Consider the following 25,560-nt stretch of genomic DNA (forward strand, 5'->3'; position numbering starts at 1 on the left):
ATGTTGTATCTCCAAACTTGCGGATGACACTAAGTTGGGGGGCAGTGTGAGCTCCGAGGAGGAAGCTATGAGGCTGCAGAGTGACTTGGATAGGTTCGGCGATTGGGCAATGCATGGTAGATGAAGTATAACGTTGATAAATTGAGGTAATCCACTTTGGTGGTAAAAACAGAGAGACAGACTATTATCTGAATGGTGACAGATTAGGAAAACAGGAGGTGCAACGAAACCTGGCTGTCATGGTACATCAATCATTGAAGGTTGGCATGCAGTTACAGCAGGCGGTTAAGAAAGCAAATGGCACGTTGGCCTTCATAGCGAGGGGATTTGAGTACAGGGGCAGGGAGGTGTTGCTACATTTGTACAGGGACTTGGTGAGGCCACGCCTGGAGTATTGTGTGCAGTTTTGGTCTCCTAACCTGAGGAAGGACAGTCTTGCTATTGAAGGAGTGCAGCGTAGGTTCACCAGACTGATTCTTGGGATGGCGGGAATGACCTATCAAGAACGACTGGATCAACTGGGCTTGTATTCACTGGAGTTCAGAAGAATGAGAGGGGTCCTCATAGAAACGTTTAAAATTCTGATGGGTTTAGACAGGTTGGATGCAGGAAGAATGTTCCCAATGTTGGGGAAGTCCAGAACCAGCGGTCACAGTCTAAGGATAAGGGGTAAGCCATTTAGGACGGAGATGAGGAGAAACGTCTTCACCCAGTCAGTATTGAACCTGTGGAATTCTCTACCACAGAAAGTTGTTGAGGCCAATTCACTAAATGTATTCAAAAATGAGTCAGATGATATCCTGACTACTTGGGGGATCAAGGGGTATGGCGAGAAATCAGGAATGGGGTCCTGAAGTTGCATGTTCAGCCATGAACTCATTGAATGCTGCTGCAGGCTAGAAGGGCCGAATGGGCTACTCCTGCACCTATTTTCTATGTTTCTATGTTTCTAAGCATCAAATGTTCAAGGCAATAACAATGAGGAATATATTCGCATCAGCGCATGTAGCGCACAATGCATTAGCAGACCTTTGCATGAACCACTCGGCCACGACGATTTATTGAAAGAATGTAATCAGTCACTCAGCCTTCTGTTTTTTGCATCCAAACAGCAATCCCCAGTGACAAACGGAACTCAACGCTTGTCCTGCTCATGCACCAAGTTGCAACAATCTTGAAAGTGTGCAACTAGCGTCTGTCTGTAAAAGGTCGTCCGTTACTTCGAGTGAGGGATGGAGCGCCGGAAATGTTATGTTGCAAAACAGATTCAAAGCAGAGAAAAATAAACGATTGACCGGGGGAATTAAACGCCCAGGACAGAACTTCGTTAGTTTCAAAATCAGTCGCCTTTTCCATGAACCAACGCAGACACTGCTGCGCAACGTCAGCTGTTGAGGGGAGCATTTTAAGCAAAGTTCTATTGTTTCTGGAAGGCGGAAAAAGCTGAGACAACAGGCACGTTTGAATGAGTAAACATGCTTCTACTGTCAAAAACATAATACTTGTTTAATAAAGTAAAGATTGATGTGTTGCGGTTTTCTATCAGCAGTTGCCGCAGAGGACAAAAGAAAAACTGTGCCGTAAGTCAAATTCTAACCGAGATTGTTGCAATCACAACGCAGAGTACTAACCATTATACAATCACAGCACCTCACATCAGCTACTGCAAGTTTCCCCTGACAGAAACAAAGTCACACACAGCACTGCTTGGAATTTATTGATGAGGCAAACATTCGCCCCGCCAGAAATTATGGCAGTGGTGGAATTCGACCTATACCCTGCAGCGACTGGAATGTTAATTCAGAATGGCAACTGGTTATTGGCGGTAGGTAAACTTAAAAGCCCGTTCACGCAGGAAGAAAATTGCCCATTGTGTCTCGTGAAAAAAAATTAGGCCCTGCAGATAGTTGAACCCAAGCTTGTCCTGTTCACTAAACAAGTACTTTGACCAGCTAAGCCACGGAGCCGAACCTCTACTTTACTGGCTTGCCTCCACTGACTGATATCAGTCAGCTATCTGTGAATGCGTTTTGGTTTCGAAGGCTGTTTTGGATCTAACCATCTCCCTCGTCTATTCCGCCATCGGACCCGATTCTGCCGCTATTCCTCCTGCGTTTATCTCAGTTTCAATCTGTGGCTTGATGCTGAAGGAATTCCAACGTTTCTTTCGAACATGAACTAAATGAGAAGATAAGAACATAAGGAATTGCGACAGCAGTAGTCCATTTGTCCACTCCTGCCAGCTCCAGACATTCAATAGGACCATGGCTGCTCGGCTCATGGATTCAGCTCCCCTTCCCTGCGCGCTCTCCATAATCCTTGAAACCCTCAACACTCAAAAAATGTCTATCTCTGCAATAAATATATTCAATGATTCAGCCTCCACAGCTCTCTGGGGCAGCGGATTCCTCAGATCAACAACCCACTGAAATAAGACATTTCTCCTCATCTCAGTTTTAAATGGGCGGCCTCTGATTCTAAGATTATGCCCTCTCGATCGAGTCTGCCCTAGCAGTGGAAACATCCTCTCTGCTTCCACCTTGCCAAGCCCTCACTTAATCTCATACGTTTCGATAAGCTCACCTCTTATTCTTCTGAATTCCAATGAACAGAGGCACAAGCTACTCAACTTTCCTACATCTGTCAACCTCCTCATCTCTGGAATCAACCTTTGTGAAGCTTCTCTAACTGCCTCCAAAGCAAGTACATCCTTTCGTAAATATGGAAAACATAACTGCACTTATTATTACAGGTGTGGCCTCACCAATACCCTGTACTACTGCAGCAAGACTTCCAAACGCCTTTGCAATAAAGGCCAATATTCCATTGGCCTCCCTGATCACTTGCTGTACCTGCATACTAATCTTTTGTGTTTCATGCAAAAGTACCCCAAGGTCCGGCTGCACTGCAGCACTTTGCAATCATCTATATTGAAATAATAAATAGCTCTTCATTTTTGCTGCCCTCATACTTTCCAACATTATTCTCCATCTGCAAAATGTTTGCCCACTCAATAAGCCATCTATTTCATTTTGCAGATTTTTTTAATGCTCTTCACGCATTGCTTTTCCTCCCATCTTTGTATCGACGGCAAACTTCGATACATTACACTCGGTACTTTCCACCAAGTCGTTAATGTAGATTGTAAGTAGTTTGATACCAGCACTTACCCGTGAAGCACCCCCCTGGTTACTGATTGCCATCCTAAGAATTAACCATTTATTCCTACTCTCTGTTTTCTGTTCATGAGGCAATCCTCTATCAATGCTAATACATTTCCACCAAGCACGTGAACCTTTATCGTGTGCATTAATATTTTACGTCGCACGTTGTCAAAGGCTTTCTAGAAGTCCAAATATACCACATCCACTGGTTCCCCTTCATCCACCCTGTTCGTTATGTCCTCAAAGAATTTTAGCCAATGTGCCAAACATGAATTCCCTGCATGAATCCATGCTGACTCTGCCTGACCTCATTTTGCTTCTCCAAGTTTCCTGCTACCGCTTCTTTAATAATGGACTTCAACATCTTCCCATTCACAGAAGTTAGGCTAACCGGTCTATAGATATTTGCGTTTTTCTCGGCCGCCTTTTTTAAATAGGAGAGTTAATTTTGCTGTTTTCCAATCTGCTGAGACCATCCCAAAATCCAGGGAATGTTGGTAAATTACAACCAATGCATCCACTATTCCTGCCGCTACTTCTCTTCAGACCCTAGGATGCAAGCCAAAGGATGCAGGGGACTTATCTGCCTTTAGTCCCATTAGCTTACTTCGTGCCACATCTTTACTGAATTTGATTGTGTTAAGTTCCTTCCCCTCTATAGCCCCTTGACTATCTATTGTTGGCATATTATTAGTGTCCTCTACCATAAAAAATAATACACTATATTTGTTCATAGTTTCTGCCATCTCCAGTTTCCCATTACTAATTACTCAGTCTCGTCCTCTTAGGAACCAACATTTAGCTGAGCCACAATTTTCATTTTTATATACCTATAGAAACACTTGCTATGTGTTTTTATATTTCGTGTTAGTTTACTTTCATAGTCTATCTTCCCATGCTTAATCATTTTTTGTCATTCTTTGTTGGCTTTTAAATTCTTTCCAATCTTCTGCCTCCCACTAGTTTTGGCCATATTGTATGTCCTATTTTGAATTGGATACCGTTCTTTATTTATGTTTATTTAGCTATGTTTACTCTTTCGCCGTTTCCTCCTCAGTGGAATATATTTTTCTTGAGAGTTGTGAAATTTTTCATTTTATGTACACCGCTGTTCATCAACCATTGATCAACCTAATGATTGGACACGCGGTTTTGTTTTATAAAGTTAATATATAATTAACTAGCATATAATGCATCCATGACAAGACTCGAACCTGCAAACTTCAGGTAACTTTCTGATTGAAATAAGAATCACAGACCTTATTATTTAAGTCACATAGTACTGCAATTAACATTCATGTAATGACGATAATGATAGATTCAAGCCCCTGATTATATTTAATTCAGTTCCATTATTTACAATCCAACAGCGGATGTGAACCATTCACTGATTTAAATACGAGAAGTCGGGAAGTCGAACCACAATCAAAGCATTTCCTCACCTCCTCCTTTCCAGCTTTTCTGCTGCCCTCGGGAAATCTCTTTGCATCTTGACCTCCGCATAAAACCTCCGAATTCAATTAAATTAAACCACAGCTGAGGCTCTTAATCTATGTCGCTGACTGCATTGCACCAACTCCCTCCCCCGTCGGTGCCACACGTTTGTTCCCGAGCTGTCTTCTTGAGGAGTGTCCCCCAACCGTAACATCCTCCGTCACCACCGCTACGTTCACCCGTCAGTTGCTGAAATCCTGACCATCCCTTCGTTATCTCTGACTTGTTCATATGGACATATTTTTGAGCGATTAGAGAGCAAAAGGTTATGGTATACGTGATGGGAAGTAGAGCTTTCTCCATGATCAGATGAGACATGATCAAATACATTGGCAAAGTGGGCTCGAGGGGCCAAATGGCCTACTTCTTCTACTTTTTTTTATGTTCTTATGGTATAAAACGATAATTTGATACTGAGCCACATCAGGAGAAATAAGAATAGATCAGGATATCTTCAACGCACTCCTTTCTGGCCTCCGACGACCTACCCTACGCAAACTTGAGGTTATCCCAAATCTCTCTGGCTGTGTCGAAACTGGCATCAATCCCATTCACACAACACCCTGATGCTCGCTTAACGATATTGGCTCGCGCTGAAGGAAGGCTTAGATTTCAAAATTATCATTGTTGTTTTCACATCTCGTCATGTCCTCGCCCCTCCCAATGCCATTAATCTCCTCCATCCCTATTACCACTGGAGATATAGGCACTCTTCTAATTCTGCCATCTTGAGTATACCTGATTACAATCGTTCAACAATCGCTGGTCATCCATTCAGCTGCCTGAGCCCTAATCTCTGACATTCCAAGCTAAACCTCTCCACCTCTCTCCACTACTTTCGGACGCTTTGAAACCTAGCTCTGTGACAAAGCTTTTGCTCATCTATTCTTATTTCTCCTGATGTGGCTGGGTAACAATTTATCGTTTTATACCATAAGAACATGAAAAATAGGAGAAAAAATAGGCCATTTGGCCCTTCGAGCCCAATCTGTCAATGTATTTGATTATGGCTCAGCTGGTCATGGACGAAGTTATACTTCCCATCACGCAGACCATAACCCTTTGCTGTATTATCGCTCAAAATTATGGCCATCCCCGCCTTAAATATATATGATGACCAAACCTTCACAGTTCTCTAGGGCAGACAATTCCATAGATTTACAACCCTCTGAGAAAAAAAAATTGTAATCTCAGTTTTAAATGGGCCGCTCTTCATTCTGAGACTATGTCCCCTCGTTTTAGTTTCCCTGATGAGTGGAAATATCCTCTCTGCATCACCTTTTCGAGCTCTCTCCTTTTCTTACCAATTTTAATAACATCACCTCTGATTCTTCTGAACTGCAATCAGTATAGGTCTAATTTGCACAGCCTATCTTCATAAGTCAACGTTCTCATCTCCAAAATCATTCTAGTGAACCTTCTCTGTACAGCCTCCAATGCAAGTATATCCTTCATAACTAAGGATACCAAAACTGTATGCAATACTCCTGGTATAGCCTCACTAATAACCTGTAAATTTGTAGCGGGACTTCTCTGCTTTTATACTCTATCCTCCTTGCAATAAAGGCGAACATTACATTTGCGCTCTTGATTAATTGCTGTACCTGAATACTAACTTTTTGTGTTTCATGCACAAGGCTCACGTCTCTCTGTACTGCAGCGCATTGCACTTTTTCTCAATTTAAATTACAATTTGCTTTCCTATTATTTCTGCCGAAGTGGATAATCTCACAATATCCCACATGATTCGCTACCTGCCAAAGGTTTGCTCACTCATTGGCTGTCTATTTCCCTTTGAAGATGTTTAATGTCCTCCTCACAATTTGCGTTCCCAACCATCTTGGTATCATCAGCAAACTTGGCTAAATTACACTCGGTCCCTTCATCTAATTCATTATTACAGACTGTAAATAATTGAAGACTCAGTGCCCTGACCCTGCGGCACCCCACTCGTCAGCTTTTCCAAGCGTACAATGCAACATTTATTCCGAATCTCTGTTTTTTGTTATTTACCCAATGGTAATATATTACCGCCAAATCCATGAGCTTCTATCTTGGGCAGCAACCTATTATGTGGCAGCTTATCGAATGCCTTCTATAAATCTAACTACACCAAGTGCACTGGTTCCTCCTTATCCATCTGCTCGTTACATCCTCAAAGAACACCAGCAGATTTGTCAAGCCTGATTTCCCTTTCAGAAAACATTGCCGACTCTGCTTTTTTGCATCAGACTATTCCAAATGTCCAACTAGGTGGGAACAGGTAAGGCAAGGGGAGCAAAATAGTGTTGAAACAGGGAGACATCTGTTCAATGTACGCGAACAGGCTGAAGCTTGTAATTGGCTGCGCGGGTTTGGGACACTATGAGGTTAGCGGCCGTGTGGGAAGATCCCCAGAGGAGATGAGATCAGTGACCTTCTTGGGAACGATGGACTGATGTTCGCTCGTGGGCCATAGTCCAGGGTGAGCTTGGACGAAGTGTGAGACTAATGCCTGCAATTAATGATGAAACAACGTGATAGTTTTTATTTCCATTTCTTTCAAAACGATATAAGAATTAGGAGCAGGAGTCAGCCATTATTGCCCCTCGAGCTTTCTGCGCTATTCAATGAGATCATAGCTGATTTTCGACCACAAATCGACTTTCCTGCACTGTCCCATATCCCTTAATTCCCTTAATCTCCCCTAATCTATCGATCGCTGTCATGTATATACTCAAAGACTGAGCCTCCACAGCCCTCTGGTGTACATAATTCAAAAAATTCACCAACCTCTGAGTGTAAACGTTTCTCCTGATTTCAGTCCTAAATAGCAGATCTTTTATTCTAAGACAGTGCCCTCTGGTTCTCAACTCGCAAGAAAGAGTAAAACGTCCTCTCTGCATTTATGCTGTCAAGCACTGTAAGAATGTTGCATATTTCAATGAGTTCACCTCTCATTATTCTAAACTCGAGCGAATATATTCATAGTCTACTCAATCTCTTATCATCGAACAATCGCAACATCGCAGGAATCAGTCTGGTGAACCTTCCTTCCTCCCTCTCTATCCTTCCTGAGGTTATGAGACCACAACTGTACCCATTCCTTGCACTCCAAACAAATCAACGGCTGTGAACCGTTCAATGATTGAGAAACGAGAATTCCGAAGTTAATCTCCATTCCGTGCGCTTCCTCCTCGACAGCTTTTCTGCTGCCGTCAGGAAGTTTCTTTGCTTCTTGACTTCCTTCAAAATCCTCCTCAATCCCATAACTGAAATCACAGTCCAATAAACTAAACCGCGGAAGGCATGCAACCAAATCATTCCTCGCTGGTTTCCAACCTTTTACATCTGAGTTATGGAATATCCCACGTGCGTAACATCAGCTGTCTCAACCCTAGCCTCAGCGCGTCTGCTGCTAAAATCCTTATCCATGCATTTGTTGCCTCTGGAATGGAATATTCCAATGCACTCCTGGGTGGCCACCCACGTTCTACACTATGAAAACTTGTGTTCATCCAGAAAATAGACTGCCTGTGTACTAACTGGCCCTTAGCCCGTTCACCCATTGCCCCTCTGCTCACTGACCTACATTCCCTCCTGGTTAAGCACCTCATCGATTATAAAATATCATCCTTGCTTTTAAACCGCTCAATTTCCTCGCCCCGCCATATGTCTGTCTTCTCCTCCAGCTCCATAAATCCCTGACAAATCTTCACACCTCTAATCCTGTCTCGTTGAGCATCCCTGATTACAATCACTCAACCATTCATGGCCGTATCTTCAGCTGCCTGGGCTCTTAGCTCTGGAATTCCCTTTCGAAATCTCTGAATCTTTCTAACATTTCTCCTGATAGAATAATAGAAATAATACGACAATAAGGGAAGCCATTTTTCTCATTGTGTCTGTGCCCGCCGACAAATAGCTAACAGCCCTACTCCGACCTTCAACACGAGGTCCGTAGCCCTGTAGGATACGGTTCTTTAAGTGCGCTTCCAAGTACGTTATAAATAATGGTGAGGGGTTCTGCGTCTACCATCCTTTCAGCTCGTGAGTTCCAGAAACCCATCATCATCTGGTTAATTTATTCCCCTTATCTCCTTTCGAATCATGATACCAACTAATTGCATCGATGTGCCTGGTTTTTGATCACTCACCTAAGGCAAATATTCATTCTAATGGCCTTGCTACTCATTCTATCTAGGGTCCTCATATTTCATGCACTTCAATTCAAATTTCCATCAGCCACCTGAATTCCAATCAAAGTAAAACACAGTTCATCCAATCTTTCCTCATAGCTTCAATTTTCCACTTTATGCATCATCCTCGTAATGTCCTCTGTGCCCTCTCGAGTGCAATCAAATTTTTCCTGTAATTTAGTGAGCAGAACTGCAGCAGTACTGTAGCTGTGCCTAAAATATTGTTTTGCAGTTCTTCCGCAACTTCCCTGCTCTTACATTCTATCCCTCGGCTAATAAATTAAATGATTCCATAGGCCTTTTTAACTACATAATCGACCTGTCCTCTAACTTTAAGGATCTGAGGGCACACACTCGAAGGTCCCTCTGTTCTTCCACACCTCTCAGTATCCTGCAATTTTGTGTGTATTCCCTTGCCTTATTGCACCTCCCAGATTGTATTAGCTCACACTTCCCTGGATTGATTGCCAAGTTTCTCTTTTCTACCCAACTGACTGGTCAATCGATAATTTCCTGCAGTCTAAACTTCCTTCATCACTGTCAAGCACACAGACAATTGTTATATCTTTTGTGAACTTCTTTACCATGCTCCCTACATTTATGTCGAAATCATTAATGTGAACTGCAGAAAACAAGGGACCGAGAACTGTACCCTACGAACCCCATTGGAAGTAGCCTTCCATTCGCAAAAGGATTACATGAACATTTGTCTTCCTCCCACTGAGCCAATTGTCGATCTGATTTGCTACACTCACTTAAATACAATGGGCTTTTAGTTTTTTGATCAGCCTGCCATGTGAGACTTTGTCAAAAGTCTTGTTAAAATCTATGTGGATTACTTCAAATGCACTGCCCGTATCGTACTTCTTTGTTACCTCCTCAAAAAATTCAATGAATTAAGTCAGACACGACCTTCCCTTAACAATTCGATGCTGACTGTTGTTTTGAATCAAAGTCTTTCAAAATGAAGGTTTGCTTGCAATAATTTTCCCATCACCAGGATTAAACTAACTGTCTTTAATTAATCGCTGTTTCACTTTCTCCCTTTTTAAATAATGGTACAACGTTAACAGTTATCCAATGTTTTTTTCCCTCTCCTGCACCTAGGGAGGTTGCTCAAATGATCGTCAGAGCCTCCGCAATTTTGCCACTTGCTTCTTTTAATAGCCTAGGATGTATTTCATTGCGTCCTGGAGATTTATTTACATTTGTAGATACCAAACCCCTTAATCATTGCTCCCTTACTATGTTTATCCAATATTACATTCTCTTCTTCCTTACCTTTAACGTTGGCATCGTCGCCCCCCTTTATTAAACCGGTGCAATACGTTGGTTAAGTGCCATTCGCAAATACTCATCATCCACACATAGATTACCATTTGGTCGCTTAATGCCATATTCTGCCCGTCGTTATCAACTTCTATTTATGTAATTGTGAAATATCTCTGGGTTTTCTTTGATTCAACGTGCCAGTATTTTTCATGCTTTCCCTTTTCTTTCCAAAATTCATTTTTAATTTCACCTCGAAGCTTTCTGCAGTACTGGGCTCTCGATTGCTGAAAAAAGCTTTCTCTCTTTGCCTTATCTTTCACGTTATGCATCTTGTTATCCAGGCGGCTCTCGATGTGGCACAGTTGCCGTTTTGCTTTCTAGGAACATGTTGACACTGAACTGGTATCTCCTTCTTGAATGTCTCCCACTGCTCTGACACTGATTTACCTTCAATGAGCTGTTTCACGTCCACTTTTTCTATTCATCGAAACATATAATCACAGAAATTTACAGCACAGAAGGAGGCCATTTCTGCCCGTCGCGTTTGCACCGAACAAAAAAGAGCTATCAAGCCTAATCCCACTTTCTACCTCTTGATCCACAGACCTGTAGTTTACGGCACTTCAGATACACATCCGAATACTTTCGAAATGTGGTAACCATTTTTGCACCTACCACCCTTTCAGGCAGTGCGATCCAGGACAATTCGGCTCTCACGACTCCTCCCCCAATTAGCACCACCATGATCTGTTTGAAGAAATTTCCAGCACCTCCCACTAAACCACCTACCCATTACTTTAAAGCTTTGCCTCTTCGTTGTTGACCTCCTCTGCTAAGGGAAAAAAGATCCTCCCTATCCACTTGATCTAGGCAACTCCTAATTAAACACCTTAACAACCTCTCCCCTCAGACTCCTATGTCTCAGAGAAAATAATACCAGCCTGTCCAATCTTTTCCCTGAGCTAAAATTCCCCATTCCAAGCAACATCCTGGTAAATCTACTATGTACCCTGTCTCGTGCAATCACGTGTTTCCTGTAATATGGTGACCAGAACTTCACGCAATACTCCAGCTGTGGCCTAACTGTTTTATACAGTTCAAGCATAAGCTCCCTGCTCTTATATTCTATGCCTCGTAAATTAAGGAATGTGTTCCGGATGCTTTCTTAACGCACTTTTCTGCCTGTGCTGCTACATTCATGGGTATTTGGACATACATTAAACATGCCCTTTCTTAGTCTACACTTTTCAGTGCCCTACCATTTAATGTGCATTCCCTTGCAGTGTTTGCCATCCGCAAATATATTACCTAATACTTCTCCATATTGAATTCCATTCACCACGCTTCTGCCCACGTGATTACTTCATTGATAACTAGCTGCATTCAAGAACGTTCTTCTTCATTATCATCTACACAGCCAATGGTTTTGTCATCTGAAAACGTTTTAATCATACCGCCTTCATTCACATCTAAATCATTGATGTTTACTTCAAAAATCAAGGAGACATGAGGAGACCCACTCGAGCAGCCCTCCAGTTGCGAAAACACCTTTACCCTTTGCTTGCTGCCCCCAGGAACATTTTGGATTCAACTTGCCACTTTGCATTGGATTTCATGGGATTTTACTTTCCTGAGCATTCTGCCATATGTAATCTTGTCGAAAGCCTTGCTAGGATCCATAGACACTACCTCAAATGCGCTACACTTATGGACAATCCATGACAGAAAATTTAATCAATTTAGTCATGCAGGACCTTCCCTGAAAACATCTACGCTGTCTTTCCTTGACCAAACCGAGACTTTCTAAAAGAATATTTATCCTTTACCTCAGAATTTTATCAATAATCTTTCCACAACCGAGGTTAGGCTGATTGGTGTGTAATCGATCATCGATCCCTTTCTCCCAATTTGAACAAAGATACGACAATAGCAGTCCTCCAGTCCTCTTGCACCACACCTGTAGCCAGAGAGTATTATTATGGTCAGACCCTCTGCTATTTCCTCTTTTGCTTCTCTTAACAGCCTGGGTATATTCCACGTGGCCCTGTGGATTTTTCCAATTTCAAAGCTGTTAATCCACATAAGACTGCCACTCTTACCATGTTTATTTAATTTAATATTTTACTTTCCTCCCCCCCACCCCCCGATTGAAACATCTACATCGCCGCTCTCTTTTAAGAAATCAAATGCAAATTATTCATTCAGAATCATAAACAAATATTCCACCTCTGCACATAGATTACGTTACGGTCTCTAATGAGCCCTACCCAATCTTTAGATATCGTTTTGCTCTTAATATATTTTTTAAACTTTGGGTTTTCGTTGATTTTACTTGCCAAAATATTTTCATGCACTCACTTTGCTTTCCAAATTCTTTTTTAATTTCATGGTTGCACTTCCTATATTCTTCTTGTCTTTCTGACGCATTGATGCTTCGCTATGGCATAAGACCCCATATTTTCCTGTATTCTACACTGTAAGCACCTTGGTTTCAAGGGGGCTCTGGATTTGCTAATCCAACCCTCTTTCTTTGAGGGAAGGTACTTGCTCGGAACCCTGAGGAACTGCTCCTTGAATGCCTCCCAATACTCTGGCACCGTTTTGGCTTCAAATATCTGCTTCCAGTCAATGTTGGCTAAATCCTATCTCTGCTTAACAGATTTGGCTTTTCCCCAATTGAGATTATTTATTCCTTGTGAAAACGTGTATTTTTCCATAACTACACTAACTCTAACTGAATTAAGATCTTATGATCACTTGTACCAAAAAGCTGTCCTATTGATACCCATTCCACCCGCTCAGCTTAATTAACTGAAACTAAGTCAGAATCGCCCCTCCCTTCTTTGGCTTGCAACAAAATGGCAAATAAAGATCTGCTGAATGCATTTTAGGAATTCTGCCCCGAAATGCAATTCGCACTAATTCTATCCCTGTTAAGATTAGTGTAGTTGAAGTCGACTTCTATTCCTCCACTGTAACGTTGCCAACAATTTTGCTCTGCTCTTTCATTCTGACTGGTCGCAGTCGAAATACCCTCCCAGCAGTGTGATCGCCGCGGTTATGTTGTTCAATTGATCCCATCTGTCTAGAATTGATGATCCATCAAGCATATTATCTCTCCTCAGCTGCAATGGTTTCCTTAATCAACAATTGGAAGTATCCCCTCCACACGTTTTTATCCCCCTCTCTCTCCTGCCCAAAAATCACATCAGCAGAAATGTTGACCTACCATACCAGCCCTTATTTCAGCCATATCTCTGTAAGCGGTATAAAATCAAACTCATCACTGGCACGTGGCGTTGAGAGTAATCCGGAAATTACTACTTTTGGGGTCCTGCTTTTTAATCTCTCTCCTAGCTCGCTACAATCTCCCTGAAGTGCCTGATCCATCTTTCTCCGATATCATTGGTACAATAATGGACCACAGCCTTTGAATTTCACTCTTTCCCGCCATCATCCCCTGCAGCCGCTCAGTTAAAAACTTGACTCTGCACCATGTTGGCAACATACCATACTGGGATGACGTCTGTGGCCTGTCCGCTCCACTTATAATCGAATATTTTACTATTACTGCTCTTACACTCTTCTCCCCCAATCCCCGCCCCACTCTGCAGCTGTGACAGCAGTCCTACTGTGGAATTAGCTATCACTGCATTCCCAGATGAACCATCGCCCCACCAGTACTGAGAACAGAATGCTGCTCGGGGAGCGAGATGCACTCGGGGGACTTCTATAATACCTGGCTGATCCTCCCCTTCTGCCTGATGACCACACATCCATTTCCTGTCTGCACTCTCTTAAGCTTCCAAGTGAACATCTCAAGAAACGCGCCATCCAAAAAGGTCTCGGTCTTGCGGAGTCACTGCAGTGATTCTTCCATTGATAAGCCTTTCACCTGCATAACTTAGTTTCCTAAAACGAAGTAAAGAATCGCCCTCTTCCTTGTTGGGCTTGCTACATACAGGCTAAAAAAAGTTCTCCTGAATGCAACTTAGGAATTCTATGCTGTCTATACCTTTTACACTGAATGTATCCCAGTTAATATTACAGTAAATGAAATCAGCCAATATTACTGCAATATGTTCATGCATCTGTCAGACATTTGCCAACACATTGCTTTATCTATCTCCCTCGGATTTTTTGGGGGCCTACTGTACACTCCTAGCAATGTAGTTGTTCCGATTCTTCATTTAGCCTCATTTGAAGATCACTCTAACATATCACCTCTTCTCATAGCTGCAATATTTTTAGGAATCAACATTGCCAATCCTTCCTTCTTAATCCTATCTCTATGTTGTTTGAAATACCTGTAACCAGGAATGTTGAGATGCAAATTCTGCCCCTCTTTATGCCATTTTTCAGTAATTGCGAAGATATCATGCTTTCACATAACAATCTGTGCCGTCAGCTCCGCTGCCGTATTCACCATAATCCTTGCATTTAGGAATATGCCATTATGCACAGCCAAACATATGTATTGTCTATTTTCCAATCATTGTTTGCTCTGTCCTTCGAACTGCCATACTAATTTTCGACCTTCCAGCTCGAGCTGTGCTTTCCTCCTTTCTGATTATATGCTCATCTTCTAAAGAAGAAGTGACTGGAAGGCAGTTTCCATGGAATTCCGCAGGTCTCAGTCGTAGTCACCTTGCGTTTAGAGCTATATATCAATGATTTAGACATAAATGTAGGGGGTGTGATAAAGGCGTTTTTAGATTATACTAAATTCGGCTGTGTGGTTGAGGATGAAGAGGAAAACCAGAGATTGTTGGGCAGAACAGTAGAAACATGAATTCAATCATGAGGAGTCTGAAGTAATTTACTGGTGGAGGGCTATCAAGGCAAGGGAATACACAATCAATGATAGGACACTCAGATGTATAAGGGAGCAAGGGGTCCTTGGAATGAAGTGTCACAGATCCATGAATGTGGAACGACAGTTGGTTAAGAAGGCATACGGAATAATTATTTATTAGGTGAAGCATACTCTATAGAGCAGAGAGGTTATGCTTCAACTGGTAAAACAACATTTGGGCCAAAGCCAGCGTACTGCTTGCAGTTCTGTTCACCACATTACAGGAAAGATGTGATTGTACGAGAGAGCAACTGCACAGATTCATGAGTAGGCGAGCATCCTACTGCTGAAGCACCAATGTTCGGATGTATAATTAATTTTACTTTCTAAACTCTGCAACTTATATGCAATCATTTTATTTCATATTTGATCGGGGGACACCTCAGCAACATAAAACGCAATTTGCAGCAGATGCTATATGGAATTGTTCAATAAATAATAGAAACACTCAGCAGGTCAGGGAACATAGTTGGCGAGAGAAAGACTGGGTTTACCTCTCAGGCCAATTAGCTTTCGGCAGATCGAACGTTTTGCAGCATTACTTCAAAGCATTGTGTGAGTTTCCTTTCAAACTATTAAGCAGCTTAAAAACAACACGAATAATATACTAGCAGCCTCACAAAAAATGTTATCACCCATATGGGGGTCGAGCAACATCACGCTGCAGCCAACTGTGGTAAACGTCAGTACTATGAGCAGCTAAATTCAACATACTTTTGTGCATTCGGCTGATATTTCCGCGACGATTCAATTCTTGGAACCATCCTTCAAGTACGTGCATGAATCTCTCTGCATACAGCCTGTAATTATTAATCATTCACTATCCTATCGGCAATTATGGTGCATATGTTGCTGTGTGCCACAAATCGTCACGGCATCAACGCAGTTCTATGTGCCTGGTCTGCGGCGGATTACCTAGTCATATGCAGACAACGGTCGTGCCCATCTTTACATGTGGACGAAGCTTTGGTGGTGATACCTTTGCTTTCTGAGAGCAATGATATGAGCGGTTTGTTTTCTGTTCCGGTCTCGAACTGGAGACCAAATAGTTATTTGTGCATTTTCTTAGCGCCGTGTACACAAGCTAGCGCTTCTTTCTCCACCATGCTATAGTCTCTTTCAGCCTTGGACAAATTTCAGGTTGCAGATGCAACTGGTTGCAGTTTGCCTGACACATTTGCTTGCAGTGACTCATTTGCTTGCAGTAACACATAACTGACCGTGTGAGACTACACGTCACTTGCTGGTACCAAATGTTTACATAGTCATACAATGCACGTAATTTCTTGGAGCACGGCATGTGTCTTGCCTTCTGAAATGCTGTTTCTTGAGATTTACCCCAAACCCAGCAGTCACCCTTGCGTAGCATCTAATGCAAAGGTTCCAGCAAAGTACTCAACCCCGGTAGAAAGTTCACAAAGTAGTTGAGGAGTCCCAGGAACGAACGCATCTCCGTCACGTTTTGTGGTTTGCGTGCATTCTTGAAGGCCTCTGCCTTGGAGTCTGTGGGACTGATGCCGTCCACCACAATTTGTTTCCACAGAAAATCGACCTCTTGCACCTGGAAAACATAGTTGAAGCGTTTCAGCCTGAGTCCCACTCGGTCCAGTCGCTTTCGAACCTCTTCCAGATTGTTCAATTGATCGGTGGTGTTTCGACCAGTGATAAGATGTCGTCCTCGAACAGCACTATAATAGAAGCGATTTCAGCAGAATCTCCATGTTCCTCTGGAAGATGGCCGCTGCCACGCGAATCCCAGAGGGGCATCTGTGATTCACGAACACTCCGTTGTGCATGCTGATGCAGGTCAACTTCTTTGACGGTTCAGCAAGCTCTTGCTTCAAGTAAGCGGAGGTGAGGTCTAGCTTGGTCAACGCCCTTCCCGCTGCTAGCGTTTGAATAAGTCCTTACTTTTGGGTAGTGGATACTGCTCCTGTAACGACACTTGGTTGATAATCATCTTGCAGTATACGCAGATTCTGACCAACCCATCGCTGTTAGCACCGGCACGATTGGACTGGTCCACTCGTTGGAAGCGACTTGCGATATGATTCCCTCTTGTTGAAGTCTGTCCATCACGATTTCGACATTCCATCGCATCATATATGGGACTGCACGGACCTTGTGATGAACGGGCCAATCCCCAGGAAAAAGGTGGATCTCCACTGTGAAGTTGCCGGTGCCTGGCTCAAATAGTGCCAATAATTTGTTTGGCATGTGGGCGCACATGGCGACATCTGCTAAGGACACGTCTTTGAAGTAGCCCCAGTTCTACTGGAACTTACCGTGCAAAGTGTAAATGCAAAGTGGAGTGTGAACCGCGCTCAGTTTTGGCCTCCATGCCTTGTTACTCCACAGTTTATCAAAGGCCATCTTGCTGATTATCGATTGGCTTGCTCCCCTACGCAGTTTCATGGAGATTGGAATGCTCATAAGTTTGACTTTTATCATTATCGGAGGGCTTTTGGTGGTGAAGATGTGTTCCCCATGCACTTCCTTCTCATCCTCCAGCTGAGTTGCCTCTACTGCTCGTTCAGCGTTGTCTGCACTGGATCCGTCGCTCTCTGCTGATTGTGCCACATTGTGAGTCCAAGGTCGCTTGCACAATCGCTGAAGGCGCTCCATTGTCCTACAGCGACTACACACATTGTGCTCAAAACGACATTAATGGGCTCTGCGACTGTCCCCGTAGCAGCAGTATGGCGTTAATGGATTCACATTACCGTTCCCCAGCGGGCTTTGAGTCACCCTAGCCCTTTCGTTACAGTCCTGCCTGCTGAAGGAATTATTTTATGCACAGTACTTGCCGCTTACCTCGATTGTGTGATGATATCTGCTTCGTATTGTCGCTGTTGGATATGAAGGCCAGGGCTATCATGATGGCCTTGCTCAGTTCCAGGGATTTGGCAGACAGCAACTTGCGAAGGATGCCTTTGTGGCAAATTCCAAGTATGAAAAAACCCGCAACATTTCACCCAAGGATCCTGCATATTCGCACTGCCCCAGAAGGCGTTTAAGGTCGACGATTAAACTCAACACGGTGCTGCCAACGGAGCGATCGTGCGTGTAAAAGCCATACCTGACCATCAGGATGATCTCCTTGGGCTTGAGGTGATCCTCAGCAAGCGTGCAGAGCTATGTGTACGATTTATCCGTTAGTTTGGCCGGTCCCTGCCAGTTCTTACGGAGGCCATATACCAATGCCCCACAAATGGTGAGGAGAATCGCCCTGCGCTTGATCCCTGTTTCAGGCGTGACCTATTTGTTGCCACAAAGTACAGGTCGAGGCGCTCAACGAAGGCGTCCCAATCATCATCCTCACTAAATCTCAAAAGAATACCAACGGCAACCATTTCCGCGTGAAAGTTCGTGGTTGTATCTCGTCGCCAGTTGTTATGTTTGGAATATATCCACGAGGCTGTGTTGTAGATTTAAACCTGTGCGACCTTGGTCTGTTTAATATAACCCCAAAGTGAGGCAACAACGTGGTGGACTGCCTTTTAATGCCTGGTTAATGCCAGGTTACACACACATGACTCTGAGATCTTCCACAGGTGTGCCCTCTGGTGGCAAGTCTTACACACAAGTAAGGTTCACATACATAACAATAACCATCACATAATCCCCCACCACCACGCTTCTCGGGGGTTAGCATTCACCACAAACATAACTGGACAATCATCATTTTAGGTAGCCCTCGAAATTCGAGGAAGACTTGCTTCCACTCTAAAAGTGAGTTCTTTGGTGACTGAACAATCCAATAAGGTAATTGCAGTCTCTTTCACAGGTCGGACAGTCATTCGTTGATGGTAAAAATGGGTAGTGAGTCTGGTTTGCCACACGTTCCTTCCACCGCTTGCTTGCTGCATGCACTGGGGGACGAGACTCGAGTTGCTCAGTGCCCTCCCGGATGCTCTCCCTTCAATTGGGGTGGTCTTTCGCCAGGGACGACCAGGTTTCGGTGGAGAAGTTGCATTTTACCAAGAACCTTGATGGGTGTGCTTGAAATGATTTCTATGCCCAACTGTGCTTCGCTTGCCGTGTAGGATTTCTGAGCAGAGCACTCGCTGTGGGAGTCTTGCATCAGGCATGTGAAAAGAAGGCCTGCTCAATGGAGTTGGTTCAGTATGGTCAGTGCTTAGATGCTGGGGATGTCGGCCTGATCAAGGACACTCATGTTGGTGCGTCTGTCCTGGGCCATTTGAAGGATCTTGCTGACACATCGTTGGTGCTATTTCTCCAGCGATTTGTGCCGTAACATGTAACTATTCACAGTGGCAGAAGCTATTCCAGGAGGATAAAGTGGAGCATGAATGCCGGCATGGAATGCTTGGGCCAAATGGCCTGTCTCTGTGTCGTTGATAATGATGCAGAAAGCTGCAAACTGCAGGAAGAAACCAATGCCCTGGACAGTAGGGCAGAACAGTGCCAAATAGAAACATAGAAACAGAAAATAGGTTCAGGAGTAGGACATTCGGCCCTTCGAGCCTGCACCGCCATTCAATGAGTTCATGGCTGAACATGCAACTTCAGTACCCCACTCCAGCTTTCTCGCCATACCCGTTGATTTCCCGAGTAGTAAGAACTACATCTAACTCCTTTTTGAATATATTTAGTGAATTGGCCTCAACAACATTCTGTGGTAGAGAATTCCACAGGTTCACTACTCTCTGGGTGAAGACGTTTCTCCTCATCTCGGTCCTAAATGGCTTACCCCTTACCTTTAGAGTGTGAACCCTGATTCTGGACTTCACCAACATTGGGAACATTCTTCCTGCATCTAACGTATCTAAAGCCGTCAGAATTGTAAACGTTTCTATGCGATCCCCTCTCATTCTTCTGAACTCCAGTGAATACAAGCCCCGTTGATGCGAGAGTTCGTGATGCGGAGCGGCAGCGTCCCAGGCCTAGAAAAGGCCAGCGTGTGTCGGTGAGGACCACTGGAAGGTCGAGATGCGGACCCGCAGTGTCCCAGGCCTACAAAAGGCCAGCCTGAGTCGGGGAGGCCCAGCGGGACGTCGAGCGGCGGAGCCGCCGAGGCCGAGGCCTACAAAAGGCCAGCGTGAGTCGCAGAGCCGCAGCGGGAGGTCGAGAGGTGGAGCGGCATCGTCCCAGCCCTCCAAAAGGCGAGCGTGAGTCGGGGAGGCCCAGCGGGAGGACGAGAAGCGGAGCGGCAGCGTGCCAGGCCTACAAAAGGCGTGCTTGTGCATCTGCAGCGGGGCGAGAAAACAAAAAAGGAGTAGAAATTAATCAAAAGTTGATTAGTAATAGCTTATCTTTTTATTTTTTTTATATCTGTAAATAAACTGTTAACATTGTTGTCGCCAAATTAAGTTCATCTCAGGGTTAATTCACGGCAGGAGATCTCGGACACGTGATATACACCTCCTGTACTATGTGGGATCTGAGGGACACATCCGCTGTACCTGGCAACTACATCTGTGGAAATGTATCTGCGTCCAGCTCCTGCCGGGCCACGTTGCATAATTGGAGCTGAAGGTGGGTTCACTCTGGAGCATCCACGATGCTGAGAATGACGTGATTAGCACGTGTAGCGAGTTTGTCTTACTGCAGGGAAAGGGTCCACAACCAGATAGGGAATGGAAGACCAACAGAAAGAGCAGTGCAAAGAAGATAGTGCAGTGGTGTACTGCGGTCATCCCCCTGCAAACAGATACACTGCTTTGAATACTGTTGAGGGGGATGACTCATCAGGGGAGAGCAACAGCAGCCAAGTTCATGGCACCGTGGCTGGCTCTGCTGCACAGGAGGACAGGAAAAAGTGTGGGAGAGCGAAAGTGATAGGGGATTCAATTGTAAGGGGAATAGACATGCGTTTCTGCGGCCGCAAAAGAGACTCCAGGATGATATGTTTCCTCCCTGGTGCAATGGGAAAGAATGTCTCGGTACGGGTGTAGGACATTCTAAAAAGGGAGGGTGAACAGATAGTTATCGTGGTGCAAATTGGTCCAAAAGATATAGGTAAAAAACGGGATGAGGTCCTGCAAGACGAATTGAAGGAGCTAGGAGCTAAATCAAAATGTCGGACCACAAAATTAGTAATCTCAGGATTGCTACCAGTGCCACATGCTAGTCAGCGTAGGAATCGCAGGATAGCTCAGATGAATACGTGGCTTGAGCAGTGGTGCAGGACGGAGGGATTCAAATTTCTGGGACATTGGAACCGTTTCTGGGGGAGGTGGGACCAGTACAAACCAGATGGTCTGCAGCGAGGCAGGACATGAAGCAATCTCCTCGCAGGAGTTTTTGCTAGTGCTCTTGGGGATGAGTTGAACTAATATGGCAGGGGAATGGGAACCAATGCAGGGAGACGGAGATAAACAAAATGGAGACTGAAGCAATAGACAGAAAGGAGATGAGTAAAAGTGGAGGGCAGAGAAACACAAGGCAAAAGACAAAAATGGCCACGTTGTAGCAAAATTCTAAAGTGTTAAAGTGTGTTAAAAAGGAAATCCTTAATGCTCTGTGCCTCAATACGAGGAGTATTCGGAATGAGGTGGACGAATTACCTGTGCAGATAGCAGTTAACGGATACGATGTAGTTGGCACCATGGAGACATCGCTCCAGGATGACAAAGACTGGGAAGTCAACATCCAAGGGTACTCAGCATTGAGGAAGGATAAACAGAAAGGAAAAGGAGGCGCGGTGGCGTTGCTGGTTAAAGAGGAAATAATGCAATTGTAAGGAAAGACATTAGCTTGGATGAAGTGGAATCTATATGGGGAGAGCTGCAGAATACCAAATGGCAAAAAACGTTAGTGGGAGTTGTGTACAGACTTCTAAACAGTAGTAGTGATGTTGGGGAGTTTATCACACGTGAAATTAGGGGTGCGTGCAATAAAGGTGCAGCAGTTATAATGGGTGACTTTAATATGCACACAGATTGGGTCAACCAAACTGGAAGCAATACGGTGGAGGAGGATTTCCTGGATTGCATAAGGGATGGTTTTTTAGAACAATATGTCGAGAAACCAACTAGGGGGGAGGCCATCTTACACTGGGTGTTTTATAATGAGAGAGGATTAATTAGCAATCTCGTTGTGCGAGGCCCCTTGGGGAAGAGTGACCATAATATGGTGGAATTCTGCATTAGGATGGCGAATGAAACAGTTAATTCAGAGACCATGGTGCAGAACTTAAAGAAGGGTAACTTTGAAGGTATGAGGCCTGAATTGGCTAAGATAGATTGGCGAATGATACTGAATGGGTTGACTGTGGATGGGCAATGGCAGACATTTAAAGACCGCGTGGATGAACTACAACAATTGTACATTCCTGTCTGGCGTAAAAATAAAAAAGGGAAGGTGGCTCAACCGTGGCTATCAAGGGAAATCAGGGATAGTATTAAAGCCAAGGAAGTGGCATACAAATTGGCCAGAAATAGCAGCGAACCCGGGGACTGGGAGAAATTTAGAACTCAGCAGAGAAGGACAAAGGGTTTGATTAGGGCAGGGAAAATGGAGTACGAGAGGAAGCTTGCAGGGGACATTAAGACAGATTGCAAATTTTCTGTACATATGTAAAGTAAAAAAGGTTAGTAAAGACAAACGTAGGTCCCCTGCAGTCAGAATCAGAGGAAGTCATAACGGGGAACAAAGAAATGGCGAACCAATTGAACAAGTACTTTGGTTCGGTATTCACTGAGGATGACACAAACAACCTTCCGGATATAAAAGGGGTCGGAGGGTCTAGTAAGGAGGAGGAACTGAGGGAAATCCTTATTAGTCGGGAAATTGTGTTCGGGAAATTAATGGGATTGAAGGCCGATAAATCCCCAGGTCCTGATGGACTGCATCACAGAGTACTTAAGGAGGTGGCCTTGGAAATAGTGGATGCATTGACAGTCATTTTCCAACATTCCATTGACTCTGGATCAGTTCCTATGGAGTGGAGGGTAGCCAATGTAACCGCACTTTTTAAAAAAGGAGGGAGAGAGAAAACAGGGAATTATAGACTGATCAGCCTGACATCGGTATTGGGTCAAATGATAGAATCAATTATTAAGGATGTGATAGCAGTGCATTTGCAAAAAGGTCACATGATAGGTCCAAGTCTGCATGGATTTGTGAAAGGGAAATCATGCTTGACAAATCTTCTGGAATTTGTTGAGGATGTTTCAAGTAGAGTGGAAAAGGGAATACCAGGTGATGTGGTATATTTGGATTTTCAGAAGGCTTTCGACAATGCCCCACACAATAGATTAATGTGCAAAGTTAAAGCACATGGGATTGGGGGTAGTGTGCTGAAATGGATTGAGAACTGGTTGTCAGACAGGAAACAAAGAGTAGGAGTAAATGGTGAATTTTCAGAATGGCAGGCAGTGACTAGTGGGGTACCGCAAGGTTCTGTGCTGGGGCCCTAGCTGTTTGCATTGTACATTAATGATTTAGACGAGGGGATTAAATGTAGTATATCCAAATTTGCGGATGACACTAAGTTGGGTGGCAGTGTGAGCTGCGAGGAGGATGCTATGAGGATGCAGAGCTACTTGGATAGGTTCGGTGAGTGCGCAAATGCATGGCAGATGAAGTATAATGTGGATAAATGTGAGGTTATCCACTTTGATGGTAAATCAGAGAGACAGACCATTATCTGAATGGTGACAGATTAGGAAAAGGGGAGGTGCAACGAGACCTGGGTGTCATGGTATATCAGTCATTGAAGGTTGGCATGCAGGTAGAGCAGGCGGTTAAGAAAGCAAATGGCATGTTGGCCTTCATAGCGAGGGGATTTGAGTACAGGGGCAGGGAGGTGTTGCTGCAGTTGTACAGTGCCTTGGTGAGGGCACACCTGGTGTATTGCGTACAGTTTTCGTCTGCTAACCTGAGGACGGACATACTTGCTATTGAGGGAGTGCAGCGAAGGTTGACCAGACTGATTCCCGGGATGGCGGGAATGACCTATCAAGAAATACTGGATCAACTGGGCTTGTATTCACTGGAGTTCAGAATAATGAGAGGGGACCTCATAGAAACGTTTACATTTCTGACGGGGTTAGACAGGTTAGATGCAGGAAGAATGTTCACAATGTTGGGGAAAGTCGAGAACCAGGGGACACAGCCTAAGGATAAGGGGGCAGCCATTTAGGAACGAGATAAGGAGGAATGTCTTCACCCAGAGAGTGGTGAACCTGTGGAATTCTCTCGCACAGAAAGTTGTTGAGGCCAATTCACTAAATATATTCAAAAAGGAGTGAGATGAAGTCCTTACTACTCGGGGAATCAAGGGGTATGGTGAGAAAGCAGGAATGGGGTACTGAAGTTGCATGTTCAGCCATGAACTCATTGAAAGGCGGTGCAGGCAAGAAGGGCCGAATGGCCTACTCCTGCACCTAGTTTCTATGTTTCTATACTTCTATAAGAGAGGATTGATTAGCAATCTCATTGTGCGAGGCCCCTTGGGAAAGAGTGACCATAATATGGTCGAATTCTACATTAGGATGAAGAAGGAAACAGTTAATTCAGAGACCATGGTCCAGAACATAAAGATGGGTAACTTCGAAGGCATGAGGCGTGAATTGGCTAGGATAGATTGGAGAATGATACTTCAGGGGTTGACAGTGGATGGGCAACGGCAGACATTTAAAGACCGCGTGTATGAACTCCAACAATTCTACATCCCTGTCTGGCATAAACAATAATAAAGGGAAGGTGGCTCAACCGTGGCTATTAACAGAAATCATGGATAGTATTAAAGCCAAGTAAGTGGCATAAAAACTGCCCGAAATATCAGCGTACCCGGGAACTGGGAGAAATTTAGAACTCAGCAGAGGTGGACAAAGGATTTGATCAGAGCAGGAAGAATAGAGTACGAGAAGAAGCTTGGAGGCATCATTGACATGTACTGCAACAGCCACTGTAGATATGTAAAGTGAAAAAGGTTCATAACGCGAATGATGCGCTTTCGATCCTCGTAAGCAGCATTTTTTTTTTGTGTGGGGGAGGGCAGGGTTACGAGCATTTTAGCTTTGTTATTTTTGAGCAGTTTAAACATTTAGGAACGAAACTGACAAGGACCTGCAATACATTCAAGCAATGCTGCAAAATATTAGTTCTGCCAAGAGCTCATTGAACTGCGGAGAGTTTCCAGCATTTAATGAACAATTCGATGATCTCCGAGAATTTTCGAATTCTCGTATTTCAATCAGTTAATGGCCCACTGCCGCTGATTGGTTTGCGGTGCTAAGTATGGAATTGAAATAAATGCAATTCCGGTGTGTAATCGCTCATTCACGGCATTCGTCAGGTGTGCACTGCAGGAATAGCGTGGCTGAATGGATGAGGTGTCTGATTTCGGTATAAACACTGATGTTATCAGAAAATTGTAGGTTTGAGTACGGCCGAATCTTATTCAGCTGAATATGACTTCATTCTAAAAATTGCAGGGCTCTTTATTAAAATGCATTTTTAATGCTGTTTGCTGTGTATATTTCTCACTGATCTTTGCAACGTTTACAACAAACATACAATCGCTAATTGATGGCAGTATTTATTAGTATTTCCAATTAGAAAAATAGGTTTGCGTCAATGATTGCAATAAAGGGCAGTTGAGGGAATTCTGTTTAGTTTCGGCGTC

This window comes from Pristiophorus japonicus, chromosome 25 (assembly GCF_044704955.1).
Source record: "Pristiophorus japonicus isolate sPriJap1 chromosome 25, sPriJap1.hap1, whole genome shotgun sequence".
Taxonomy (NCBI): Eukaryota; Metazoa; Chordata; class Chondrichthyes; family Pristiophoridae; genus Pristiophorus; species Pristiophorus japonicus.